At 39.2% G+C, this 13,038-nt stretch overlaps 1 protein-coding gene across 3 annotated transcripts in view; it reads left to right on the plus strand.

Annotated features, from left to right (window-relative positions):
* Positions 1-13,038, plus strand: part of LOC124605604 (uncharacterized protein C2orf42) — a 223,069-nt gene that overhangs the window by 64,980 nt on the left and 145,051 nt on the right. The gene's annotated exons all lie outside the window — the stretch shown is intronic.

Below are 13,038 nucleotides of genomic sequence, written 5' to 3' on the forward strand. Positions count from 1 at the left end.
GAAAATCACTTTCTTCTATATCTACCAGAATTTTCCTTCATGATCGAACTAATGTATGTGGCTTGACTTCCTGTCAGGCATCAGAAATCCCTTGTATGGCACCTAGAATTTAAACTTGTTTCAGAATGCCACCAAATCATCCTCATCAGCTAGCTTTCTCAGTAGACCAGCCCAGTAGTGCTGTTTTACCGATGCAGCTGCACTGTTGTCCATTTGCTGTATAATGGCAGTCATGTTAGGAGGTAAAAACTTAGTTGCGATGAGACCATAATCACATACAAGAATCCACATTGGGGTGTGAAGGAGTGTTATCAACCAATAGAACAGCCTCCTGTGGCAATCCTTTCTCCTCTAGAAATAACCAAACTTGTGATACAAAACATGTATGGAACCAGTTTTTGAACAATTCACTATCCATTCATGCTCCTTTTCATTTGTAATAATGCACAGAGAGGCCCTTAGCTGCAATATCCTTTTTAGCTGCAATATCCTTGAATGATCAGAGATTTTTGATTTCCGATCACTAGTAATTTCACGTTGTGGTTCCCACAAGCATTAGTGGTGAGAAATTCTCTTCTTCTACACTTGAACTGAGACGTTCTCCTTCCACAGTAAGTTTGCAAATCCCATGATACTGTTTGCATCCCATGATACTGTTTGCATCTGGTTAGCCATCCAGATGAGACATTAAATTCTCCCTCTAACCCTAGAGCTTCATGAAAACATTTAGCTTTTTCAGTACACATCGTGCCTGAAACAATGACACCTTATGCTCAATTTTGGCCAAACCATTGCAGAAGAGCAGCATATAATTCATCAAATGTAGATGATCTCTTCATGCTTTTCTGTGCAGATGGTTCAGAACTAGAATTGCATTTCCTGACAAAATCCTGTATTTTCTGCTTATTCTTTTTAAAGTCCCAAACAGTTTCCAATAGCATAATCAGCACTTAGTTTTGCAGCAGTTTTCATCTTCTAAATCTTTCAATTAATTCTGGTTTTTATTTTAATATCAACAAATATTTCTTTAATTTCTCCATTGTCTCTTTTTACAGATTTCTTTTAACTTGCTTTGCTGACACTTACATGCCAATTAACAGCAGAAAATGCCAACCAACATGGATTTCGAAAACATCAATCGTGTGAAACCCAACTTGCACTTTTCTCACATGACATACTGAAAGCTTTGGATCAAGGCAGTCAGGTAGATGCAGTATTTCTTGGTTTCCGAAAAGCGTTTGCCTCAGTACCGTCCCTAAGCTTATTGTCAAAAGTACGATCATGTGGGGTATTGAGTGGAATTTGTGACTGGATGAAGGACTTTTCTGTGGGGAGGACACGCCATGGAGAGTATTCATCAGATTAGAAGTAACTTGTGGGTGTGCCCCAGGGAAGTGAGTTGGGACCCTTGCTGTTTGTGTTTGTTAATGACCCTGCAGACAGTATTATAGAAAAATCAGGCTTTTTGCAGATAATGCAGTTATCTATAATGAAGTACTATTTGAAAGAAGCTGCATAAATATTCTATCAGATCTTGATAACATTTCAACATGGTACAGAGATTGGCAACTTGCTCTAAATATTCAGAAGTTTTAAAACTTTGTACTTCTCAAAACGAAAAAATACAGTATCCTATGACTATAATGTAAGTGAGTCACTGTTGGAATCTGTCAACTCATGCAAGTACATGAGTGTAACACTTTGTAGCGCTATGAAATGGAATGATCACATAGGCTCAGTCATGGGTAAAGCAGGTGGTAGGCTTTGGTTTATTGATAGAATACTAAAGAAATCCAGTCAGTTTACAAAGGAGATAGCTTACAAATCACTCGTGTAACTGGTTGTAGACTATTGCTCAAGGGTGTGGGACTTGTACCAAATAGGACTAACAGGTGGTATTGAACACATACAGAGAAGGGCAGCATGAATGGTCACAGGTTTGTTTCATCCATGGGAGGGTATCACAGAGATACTGAACGAACTGAACTGGAATACTCTTGAAGATAGATGTAAACTATCACAAGAAAGATGTAAACCATCACAAGAAAGTCTATTAACAAAGTTTCAAGAACTGGCTTTAAATGATGACTCCAGGAACGTTCTACAACCCCCTATGTACTGCTCACATAAGGATCGTGAGGGTAAAATTAGATTAGTTACCACACCTACAGAGGCACTCAATCAATCATTCTTCCTGTGGCTCCATACTTGAATTGAATGGAAAGAGACCTTAACAACTGGTACAATGAGATTTACCCTCTGCCATGCATCTCACAGTGGTTTGCAGAGTATAGATGTAGGTGTACACTGAAGAGCCAAAGAAACTGGTACACCTGCCTAATATCGTGTAGGGCCCCTGCAAACATGCGGAAGCGCCACAACAAGATGTAGCATGGACTCTACTAATGTCTGAAGTAGTGCTGGAGGGAATTGACACCATGAATGCTGCAGGGCTGTCCATAAATCCGTAAGAGGAAGAGGGGGTGGAGATCTCTTCTGAGCAGCGCGTTGCAAGGTGTCCCAGATATGTTCAATAATGTTCATGTCTGGGGAGTTTGGTGGCCAGCGGAAGTGTTTAAACTCAGAAGAGTGTTCCTGGAGCCACTCTGTAACAATTCTGGACGTGTGGGGTGTTGTATTGTCCTGCTGGAATTTCCCAAGTCTGTCGGAATGCATAATCGATGTGAATGGATGCAGGTGATCAGACAGGATGCTTACATACATGTCACCTGTCAGAGTTGTATCTAGATACATCAGGTGTCCCATATCACTCCAACTGAACATGCCCACACCATTACAGAGCCTCCACCAGCTTGAACAGTCCCCTGTACACATCCATCGGCTCGATGCAATCTGGAGTGAGATTTGTCCTACCAGGCAACATGTTTCCAGGCATCAACAGTCCAATGTCGGTGTGGACAAGTGCAGACGAGGCGTAAAGCTTTGTGTTATGCAGTCATCAAGGTTACACGAGTGGACCTTCTGCTCCGAAAGCCCATGTCAGTGACGTTTTGGTGAATGGTTCTCACCCTGACTCTTGCTGATGGCTCAGCATTGAAATCTGCAGAAATTTGTGGAAGGGTTGTACCTCTGTCATGTCGAATGATTCTCTTCACACGTCATTGGCCGCTTTCTTGCAGCATCTTTTTCCGGCCACAGCGATGTCGGAAGTTTAATGTTGTATTGGATTCCTGATATTCATGGTACACTCGTGAGATGGTCATATGGGAAAATCCCCACTTCATCGCTACCTCGGAGATGCTGTGTCCCATAGTTCGTGTGCCGACTATAACACCACGTTCAAAATTACTTAAATCTTGATAACCTGCCATCGTAGCAGCAGTAACCAATCGAACAACTGCACCAGACTCTTGTTGTCTTATATAGGCATTGCTGACGGCAGTGCTGTATTGTGCCTGTTTACATATCTCTATATTTGAATACGCATACCTATACCAGTTTCTTTGTCACTTCAGTGTAGACAACTGAATTTGTATTAGATTTACATGGAACAGGTTGGCTGATAAAAATGGAAATGGTACTCTGTTGTCACGTGGCAGTCATTTAAACAATCGAAATGGCAGTTAATGTCACATGATAGGTTGTTTGTTATTGTTTACTAGAGAAAAATATTGCACATGTTTTCTCCCCCCACCTCCCTCCACTGCCCTCTTTTTTAAAGATGCGTAAATAGTCCGCACATGAATAATTGGGAGTAGCAGAGTTGGCTGAGTTAGTTACAGCAATAAAGAGGCGGTAGAAAGGGTCACGGAAAGTTGAGACAGTGACAACTGGCCAAGGAAGTAATTGTTGGGCTAGAGTTGCAAACCACTTTATATGGCATTGTTTTAATTAGCGGGAAGAACATAAGCCCCTTTAACAACGAAGAATGACAATAAGAATGGAAAATCACAAATGTTATGAGGATGAATAGTGAACGCCAAAAGACTGCTACCTTTATTCTCACTGACACAATACCAAAGTTGTTGAAGTACACTTCACCAGTTGTTATTCCATTTGTAATTCTTTGTGTACCTCAAGTGTATGTGGAACCTTGAGTGCCAACACTCCATGCACGTCACTGTGATGTACAAAAGGCTTGTGAAGTATTGCAGATTTATGCTATTGAATAAACCAGCAGATATGCACACAGTATAATGGATGATGGTTTGTAATAATGCTTACAACATCCATGGCAACTGAGAAGTTACACACGGTCTGCTGTTGTGCCAGATGATGTGTACCTCAGGAAATTCAGCCAGTCATGAAAGATTATAGATTTGGTGAGCTGAGAGTTGATTACTGCTCCAGTCATGTATGGCTGTAAGCTCTGTGCATCCTACAATGACCACTGTTTCAGATGATGATGGAGCACTGTGTGCCACATGGTGCAGGGTTCTTGGCTTAACAGTCTGGATGGTAAGACAAGTACAAATCTCTGTTAAAAGCCTCAACTTAAACGTGTGCCTCATGTTGATGGGGCATGTATTGGGCAACCTCTGGGACAATAAAATGGCTTTCTTGCACCTATATGAAGAAATGTTGCACCCTTTACATTGTCAGTGGAAAATATTGAAAAAATTCATGTTTCTATGTGGACACACAAAAATAGTGGCAGCTCAAATATGTGTACTTGCTAGTGTATTTGAAAGATTGCACTTGAACAGACAAAAAAAAAAAAAATGGAGAATACCAACACAACAATAACCAGATCATTAAAAAGGGCAAATAGCACACAAACATATCTGGCAGTGAGCAGAAAAAGACAAATATTGAACCAAAACATCAGGCCAAAAAGGGAAAACTCCAAAGCCATCATGCATATGGAACAGCCTAGGACAAGTGCGCCAAAGCTGTGAACGTAGAAATTTGCCTGAAGCCATGGAATTGTAAGTTAATCTGAACTAACCAAAAAGTTCCTCAATTTCTCTAATGACCTACACAGACTCACAAAACAAATGAAGAGGAAAAGGAATGAAGAAAATTGTGGAAAAACATGTACAAAAATAGTCACCCAGTACAGTGAAGCAATCAAACTCTGACCCAGGACAACTGGGAAATCCGGTATAAACCTGTTAATTTTTTCATCTGGGGAAACACCTGGGAATGTTTTAAGATTCTGGGAGTTTTCCGTAATTTTGGCTGATAAGAACTGATACTCTAACAAATAATTTGACTTCATCCCACTAATGCAGAATGATAATGCAGCAACAAAACATAAATGAGAGAAGAAACCAAAATAAAACTTTAGTTGTAAAGAAAATGCGCTATTTATAACAAGAAAACGATAGTGCACATACAAGCGTGTGCTGACAGCAAATGTGTCAAATGCTTTAGGATGAAGACTATGCAATATATCGTAGAAACAAACATCGTTCAGTGAGTGTGACGACATAACTGTGTATGTTTCTAATAAGTCATGGGAAAATATTGCAAATGATGTTTGGAGGAGCCATACTTACAAAGTAAATTTCCTCGACAGTAAGATGAATTATGAAACTTGTGAGAATGTGTGGTGAATTTTGTAAATCGTGTAGAGTCTGACTCTATCAAAACTTAACAATTTGAGGAGCAGGATTGGCAGCTTAGAAAAATTTCAGGCCCAGAAGACCAGCCATTAATGCCATCATTTAAAATTTTACTGGCACATTTATGTTTGATTTATCTTAAAGGGAACACACACTAAAAAAGACCAATCTTCAAAGTTAGTTTTTCGTATTTATGGTAGTTTTTTCATAGCTTACAAATTGTGCAATAACGATGGCAAGAAGTTCTTGAGCAATTTCACAGGTAATCGACATTTCTGCAGAAAAGTTGAATTGCTTGACAGAACATGTATTCAGCCAGGTAACCCATGAAATGTTTGGTGCACAGCAGTGAAATTTATGATCATGCTTGTCAGAAATATTCAGCTGCTGCAGTTTAAGCTGTGCTCATAGGATCCTGCCTAACCATACACTTGAAAAAAAGAGAAAAAATCTTTTGCGGACCAGTATTACATGTGAAAGCTTAGATTTCCTTGATGAAAAATGTTATCTAATAATCGTATCTTGTGAAACAAGAATACGTATTGCGCCATAGTTTTCTGAATTCGAAGTTCACTGCCAGGCTACTCAGAATGCAACAACAGCCTCTGCTTCCGTATCAAAGCACGGGCATCGCACTTATATATTTGTGTTCTGTGTACAGAAACTACCATGCTGTAATTGGTGAACTTGTATTTATACTTTCATAATATTAAAATCTGCAGTGTACATGTTGCCAAGCATTAAGGGTCTTTTCGAAATGTGTTGTTTTCTGCTGGAAGTGGTGGGAAGTTCTACACTGGTGTGTAAAACCTTTACCATTCAAAGGACTGATACATGTTATAGCTCCGAGGGTACGTATATTATCAATTACATGGAAAAAATGTACTTTCACCCAGAAAAACTTTTTTTTTTAACCAGGAAATCTAGGAATAATCTTAGTATTTTTTTTGTGTCCGCCGCGTATACGCCCTGTCAGTACTGAGGAACGAAGTCCGAACAGCAATTTGTATGAAAGTAGATTACAGCCTATCAAACATAGGTATAAATGATGATGAAGACACTTGTAACCAAGTCAAATTTATAGCTTATGAAGTAAGCCACAAAAAACTGAAGGACACGGAAAGCAAGCACCCAAGCCTTGGATGACAGATGAAATTCTACAACTGTTTGGTTGCAGAAGATCCTTCAAAAGTAAAGACTTCCTAACGTACAGAGAATTGCAGAAAGTAAGGAAATACGTAATGCAAAATCATCATCTTCCAGAAACGAAGGTGAAACTGAAATAGAACAGTGAACATGAAAAGCATGATTCATTGAACATTACAAGAAAGTAAGGCAAGCAACAGGGATTTACCGCTTCAGTGGTAGTAAGCTCCTCATAAAAAGAGAGGGCAGCAACCTCTATAGCACTGAAAAGAAGCTGGGTGAGTGGAGGGACTACATTGAAAATCGCTTCAGGCACAATAAAAGTGCTGATCATGGTATCTGGGAGAGTGTTGGTGTGAATATCACAAGAGCAGATGTAGAGCATGCCACAACAATATCAAAGAATGGGACTAAATACACATGAAAGTATTAAATTTGCTCAAGGATGGACAGTTTCTTTCCTCAGAAGTTGGTTTGCTCAACAGTATGTATTGTGCGGAATCATACCACATGACTCCTGAAATCAACATTTGTACCACTTCTCAAAAAACCCAATGTAAAGTGCTGCAATGACTGCAGAATGATCAGTTTTATGAGTCATGTCCTCAAGCTATTCCTTAAAATACCACATTTGAGCATGTACCAAAAATGTGAGGAGATCATTGGAGATTCTCAGTGAGGATTCAGGAGTGGTCTCAGGACTTGGGAGTATTAATTCATTGATTTTGTGATATTAATGTCAATGTTTATCCTTGTTTCATTGATTGTGAGAAAGCTTTTGACTGTGCTCAGCTTGGTGAACTGATGCACATTTTAGGTGGACTGGGACTGGATGGTAGTGACATCTAAGTGATTGGTAATGTGTACTGGAACAAAAATGTTAGTGTGTATGTCAATGGTCAGTTCACAGAATTAGTATTGATTGTGAAATGAGTCTATCAGGGCTGCACTCTCCCCATTAGTGTTTAAAATCATTTCTGAAAAGTTTTTTGAGATGCTGTTGACAGAAAATATCAAGGATGGGTTGTTAGTGATGTTATCATCAGTAACATCAGGTACGCTGATGACACTGTCATACTTGCAACCAGGCTGGAAGATCTTCAACTACTAAGTACTATTACTGAAGAGAGCAACGCCATGGGATTATGTATAAATGCCAAGAAGACAAAATTGATAGTTGTCAGCAGAAACAGAGGTGAAATGCAGCTCACTCTTAAATTTGGCAGTGATAATATAGAATGTTTTTCATCACATAAATATGTGGGGTGTCAAATCAGCGATAAGCGAGACTTCTCTCAAAAAATTCACTGCAGAATTGAACAGGCCAGAGAAGTTCTTCCTGGAAAATGAAGAAAGTTCTGACTAGCTGTGATGTAAGTATTTCATTTCACAGTGGGCTACTTCAGTGCAATGTGTTCAGTATCTTACTGTATGGAATTGTGTCATGGACACTTACCACAGTGTTGTGTATGAAACTGGAGGTATTTGAAATATGGGCATATCAAAGTTACAAGTGTACAGTGCTGTGGCCTATGAGCAAAGATTTCGAAATTCTCACTGTCATCAAGAGAAGAAAATTTGAGTACTTTGCCCTTATAATATGCAACAACAAATACCATCTGTCGCAACAAATACAAGACAAGCCAGGAAAGTAAGTACCATTTCATTCCACCACCACTGCAGCACTAGTGTCGCAGTTCCATACTTTCGCACTCATCTTTCTGGTTCATTGTCTTTCCACTGACGACATTACAGCCGTATTCTGTGGTTTTTGCATTTGTTAGTGATGGTTCGAAATGTTCAAGACAATCTCTGAACCCACCAAATGTGAAGTACATTCTGTAATATGCTTTTTTTTTTTTATTTTTTTAATGCCATGAATGTTAAGCTAGGTGAAATTCATCATTAGTTTGCAGATATGTAATGATTGGCAGAATGGTGAGAAAGAGGGTGAGACCGTTGAATGATGGACGAAAAATTGTTCATGAATAAGCATGGAGAGAGTGACCTTTGTTGTCAATAATGGTTTAGTTGAGAAGGTGAAAGAGAAAATTCATGAAAACAGATGGTTCACAATAAGAATGCTTTGTGATGAGTTCCCACAAATTTCAAAAACTGTTTTGCATGAAATTCTCACAAATTGTTTAAATTTTTGCAAATTGTATTCCCATTGGGTTCTGAAAATGCATATGGGTGTCCACAAAATGAAGTGACTTTGGCAGTGCTTTGAGATTTCGTAGCCGAAACTGCGATGAGCAAGATGTATTTTTAAACAGAATTGTGACCGGTGATGAAACTTGGGTTCATCATGTCACTCCAGAATCAAAACAAGAGACGATGGTGTGGAGGCAGTCAATAAACAAAGGTTCAAAGTAACATTGTCAACACAGTAAACTGTGTGCAGTGTGTCCTTAAAGAGGGCATTCTGATTGCTGAATTCCTTCCCAGAGGTGAAACCATCAATGTGGTACGATACTGTTAAACATTGAGGAAACATGAGCATGAAATTCAAAAAGAAAATGTTCAGTCAAGGCATTGTATTGCTTCATGACAATGCACATCCCCATTCTGCAGGTGTCACTCAAAACCTTATTCAGCAATTGGCTTAGCAGCAGTTTGATTACCTGCAATACAGCCCCGATCGTGCAGCTTGTGACTATGACTTGTTCTTGAATATAAAGTGTAACTTTGGAGGAGGGTACTTTGACAGCAATGAAAGCGGAAAAAATGGTGATCAGCTGTACATGTCTTCGCTGGCGGCACCTTTCTGTGAAGAGAGCATAGAAAAGTTGGTTTCTGCTATGACAAATATGTAAATAATTGCGACAACTATGTAGAAAAATAGTTCAAGATATGCTATTTCTTGTAAAAATAAATTTTGGTTTGCAAAAATGTTTCTATGAGTTCTTTTTATAAAATTGTACTTACTTTCTGGAGATGCCTGGTGCTTACAGGAAAGATAGATGGCAGACATGGTTCTCATAATAAAAATCTTAACCAGTTTCTTTAGTGTAGATTTGTTGTTTGAGGCACATTTTGAAGCACAAAAAGTTTCATTTAATTCTTTTCAGTACTTCTTCCATCATTGCCATTGCACCATCAATACAAAAGTCAATTATTTATTCCATTCCTGCTCATTTCATCAAAAAATGCATTTACTTTTTTAAAAATCTCCTCGCCAGTAACATGCACTGCTAAAAGCTGACAAAATAGTAAATCTTTGTGCATATTCAGCATAACAATACTTTCCATATTGCAGGAGCTGTGGGAAGCTTGTAGCATAATCCACCTGAAATGCAAATTTTGAACTTCCATTAATCATTGCAATAAATTCCTCAGATTGGTCATTGCCAATTTCCAAAATTCGTATCATTTGACAGTGGAGCTATGCCCATAGGGACTTTTTATTGACCAATGCACAGGATTTAATAGACATTTTTTGAATTTTCTATAATTCCAGCAGCTATTCAAAAATACATATTTGAATAGGAAATGCCCTGGTGTGCAAAACATCAGGACAAAAGTAACTTTTGTATGATGTTTTACTCCGAAGTAACATAGGTTAATAAAACTCGGTCTGTATGTAGAAATAACTGTTACAGTATAGTGCAAAAGAAAACGGAAAGATAAACAACGAGAAGAATAGAAATGACACTTCCTTTCAAAGACAATAATTACACTGAAGTTAGCGCAATTTATGATGGTCCCCTGGACATTACAAAATGCTGCACACAGTTCTTAGTAGGGTATGTGATCATGGTGAATAATATGTGCTCTGCAGGGTGCTGCCAAGCTGGCCACAAGATTGGTAAGGAGATCTTGAAGTAGGGCATTCCAGTCTTTCGTCAGCACAGTTGAAAACTGCTGGGTTGTTGTTGGTGCATTTATATGTGCTGCAGTATGTTCCCCCTTTGAATCCCATATGTGCTCGCTGGGATTTAGGTTGGGAATTGGCTGGCCAGTCAGTTCCCAAAATATCCTCTCATTCGAAGAGCTACTCCACATGCACTGTTAGATGTGCTCACACATTGTCCTTCATAAAAATAAAGTCGGGTGTGAATGCACCCCCGAAAAGAGGCATTTGGAGAAGGAGTGCAATGTCACAATAACGATGACTGAGGACTGTACTGTGTCCGAAGATTCGGAGGTCGGTATGCCCATGCAGTATTATGCCTCCCCACATCATAACCCCAGATGCACCCCTAGGTGACGTGTGTTTCCTCCTCTCACCACATGAGGGTAAGTCCAGAAACACTACACAGACTGAATCTGCTGTCACTGGAAAAGAGCGCCCCCAGTCTTCATTGGTCCAGTCCCTATGCCCTTGGTACCATCGCAAACGGGGTTGCCAATGGGCATGTGTCAACACAACATAACATACTGGTCATCAGGCAAAGAAACTACCTCCCATGAAGTCACCATGCCACTGTAGAGTGTGAGATGTCATACCTTGCAGTCCTGTTAAATGTGGTTGTAATTGACACTCTGTTTGACTTGGGCCCCTTTTCACCTGTTGCACAATGTAGCAGTTATCTGCTGCTTTAGTTGACTGGTCGACCACCTCCTCTGCTTCAGGCAGCAGTACTTGTGTTTCAGAATGCTCCCCATGCACTTGAAACAATGCTGTGAGCAATACCAAACTTCTGGTCCACACTTGTAAAACTTAATCCTTCTTCCAGTTTCCTGATGATTGTTCTCCATAAGAAGCCATCCAAGTTTTGTCTCTGAGCCATGTTGTAATGAAGAGCACTACTGCTGTGCACAATAATTGCTCACTATTTGACACACCACTGTCTCTTTTCTTTCCTGCTACTGTTGTATGTTGTGAGGCCAGCCCCATTTGATGCTATAACCACATTGATCTCATGCCATCTGACTTCCAGTGTTTTCTGCATCACCGGTAGACCGTGGCAACATGCTCCCACATTTTGATTCATTTCTACCAAGTAGTTCACATTTTATGTTACTTTGTCTAGATCATCCACAAATTTTGCAGAGCATTATGTGTTTTGTAAATAGGTATCTTTTGAAACCTCCTGGCAGATTAAAACTATGTGCTGGACCGAGACTTGAACTTGAGTTCGAGTCTCAGTTTGGCACAGTTTTAATCTGCCAGGAAGTTTCATATCAGTGCACATTCCACTACAGAGTGAAAATTTCATTCTGGAATGGTATCTTTTTAATTTACAGGTTTTGGTTTTCATTCACAAAGCAGGTCTGTCTTCAGCATTTGCAGAAATACAAGTAAATCAAAATTCATTTTTCTTTGTGTGTGAAGGCACAGTTGTTTGCAGTTTTATATATCTGAACATACCTGTTATATGATCTATAGCTTCAGTATGATCTGTTCTCTCAGTCATTGACATATTTAACCATTTATCCATTTCTAAGATATTTTTGATTACTTTTTAACTCTGGATCAATAACACCCAGTAACTAGACCAGTCCCCTTCCTTATTTCTGGATTCACACACAAAAGGATGGTAGCAACACTAGACTACATTATATAGAATTCTATAATAGGGCTGTTCAAAAACTAAGGTGACTTTTTAAATTGTGCGGGCAACGTACATTCGATTATCAATTTTTTTATATATGTTGGTACACAGGTCCCAAACATATCTTCAGTTTCAAGTGTACAGCATACTTTGTTTGTTTTTGACAGATAGAAAGGTTAGACATGTTTTAGTGTGCTCAGCGATTTTCAATTATTATAAAAAATGGAGCAAAGAATTGGCATCAAATTTTGTTTTTGAAAAATGGGATCAAGTGCTCTAAAACACCTGAAATGTTGGCAGTGCCATACAGTGAGTTTGCTGTAAGTAAAAAAAAAAAAAATGTTTGCAAGTGGTACAAGCTCTTCCAAGATGGCCAAGAAGATGCCAGTGACGAACCTTGCTCTGGATGCCCCAGCACATCATCATCAGATGATAACGTTGAAGAAAATTGTTTTATAAAATCATCAAATTACCGTGAGAGAAGTTACTGAGGATGTTGGGATACCGGTCGTATCATGCCGTGCAATTTTTTCGGATGTTTTAGGCATGAGACGTTTGTCAGTAAAGTTTGTGCCAAAACTTCTCAATTTTGATCAGAAGAACCGTCGCATGAGCATCGCTCAGGAGCTCTTAAATGATGTCATTGATTATCCTGATTTGCTCAAAAGGGTCATAACTGGTGACGAAACATGGTTTTACGCTTATGCCATCGAAACAAAAGCCCAGTCATCCCAATGGAAGCATCCCAGAGAGCCAAGACTGTATAAAGCACGCCAAGTTCAATCAAATGTCAAAGTTTTGCTCACTGTTTTTTTAGTTACTGTGGCGTAGTGTGTCATGAATGTTTGCCTCAAGGTTGCATGGTC

Source organism: Schistocerca americana, chromosome 3 (assembly GCF_021461395.2).
Source record: "Schistocerca americana isolate TAMUIC-IGC-003095 chromosome 3, iqSchAmer2.1, whole genome shotgun sequence".
Classification (NCBI taxonomy): domain Eukaryota; kingdom Metazoa; phylum Arthropoda; class Insecta; order Orthoptera; family Acrididae; genus Schistocerca; species Schistocerca americana.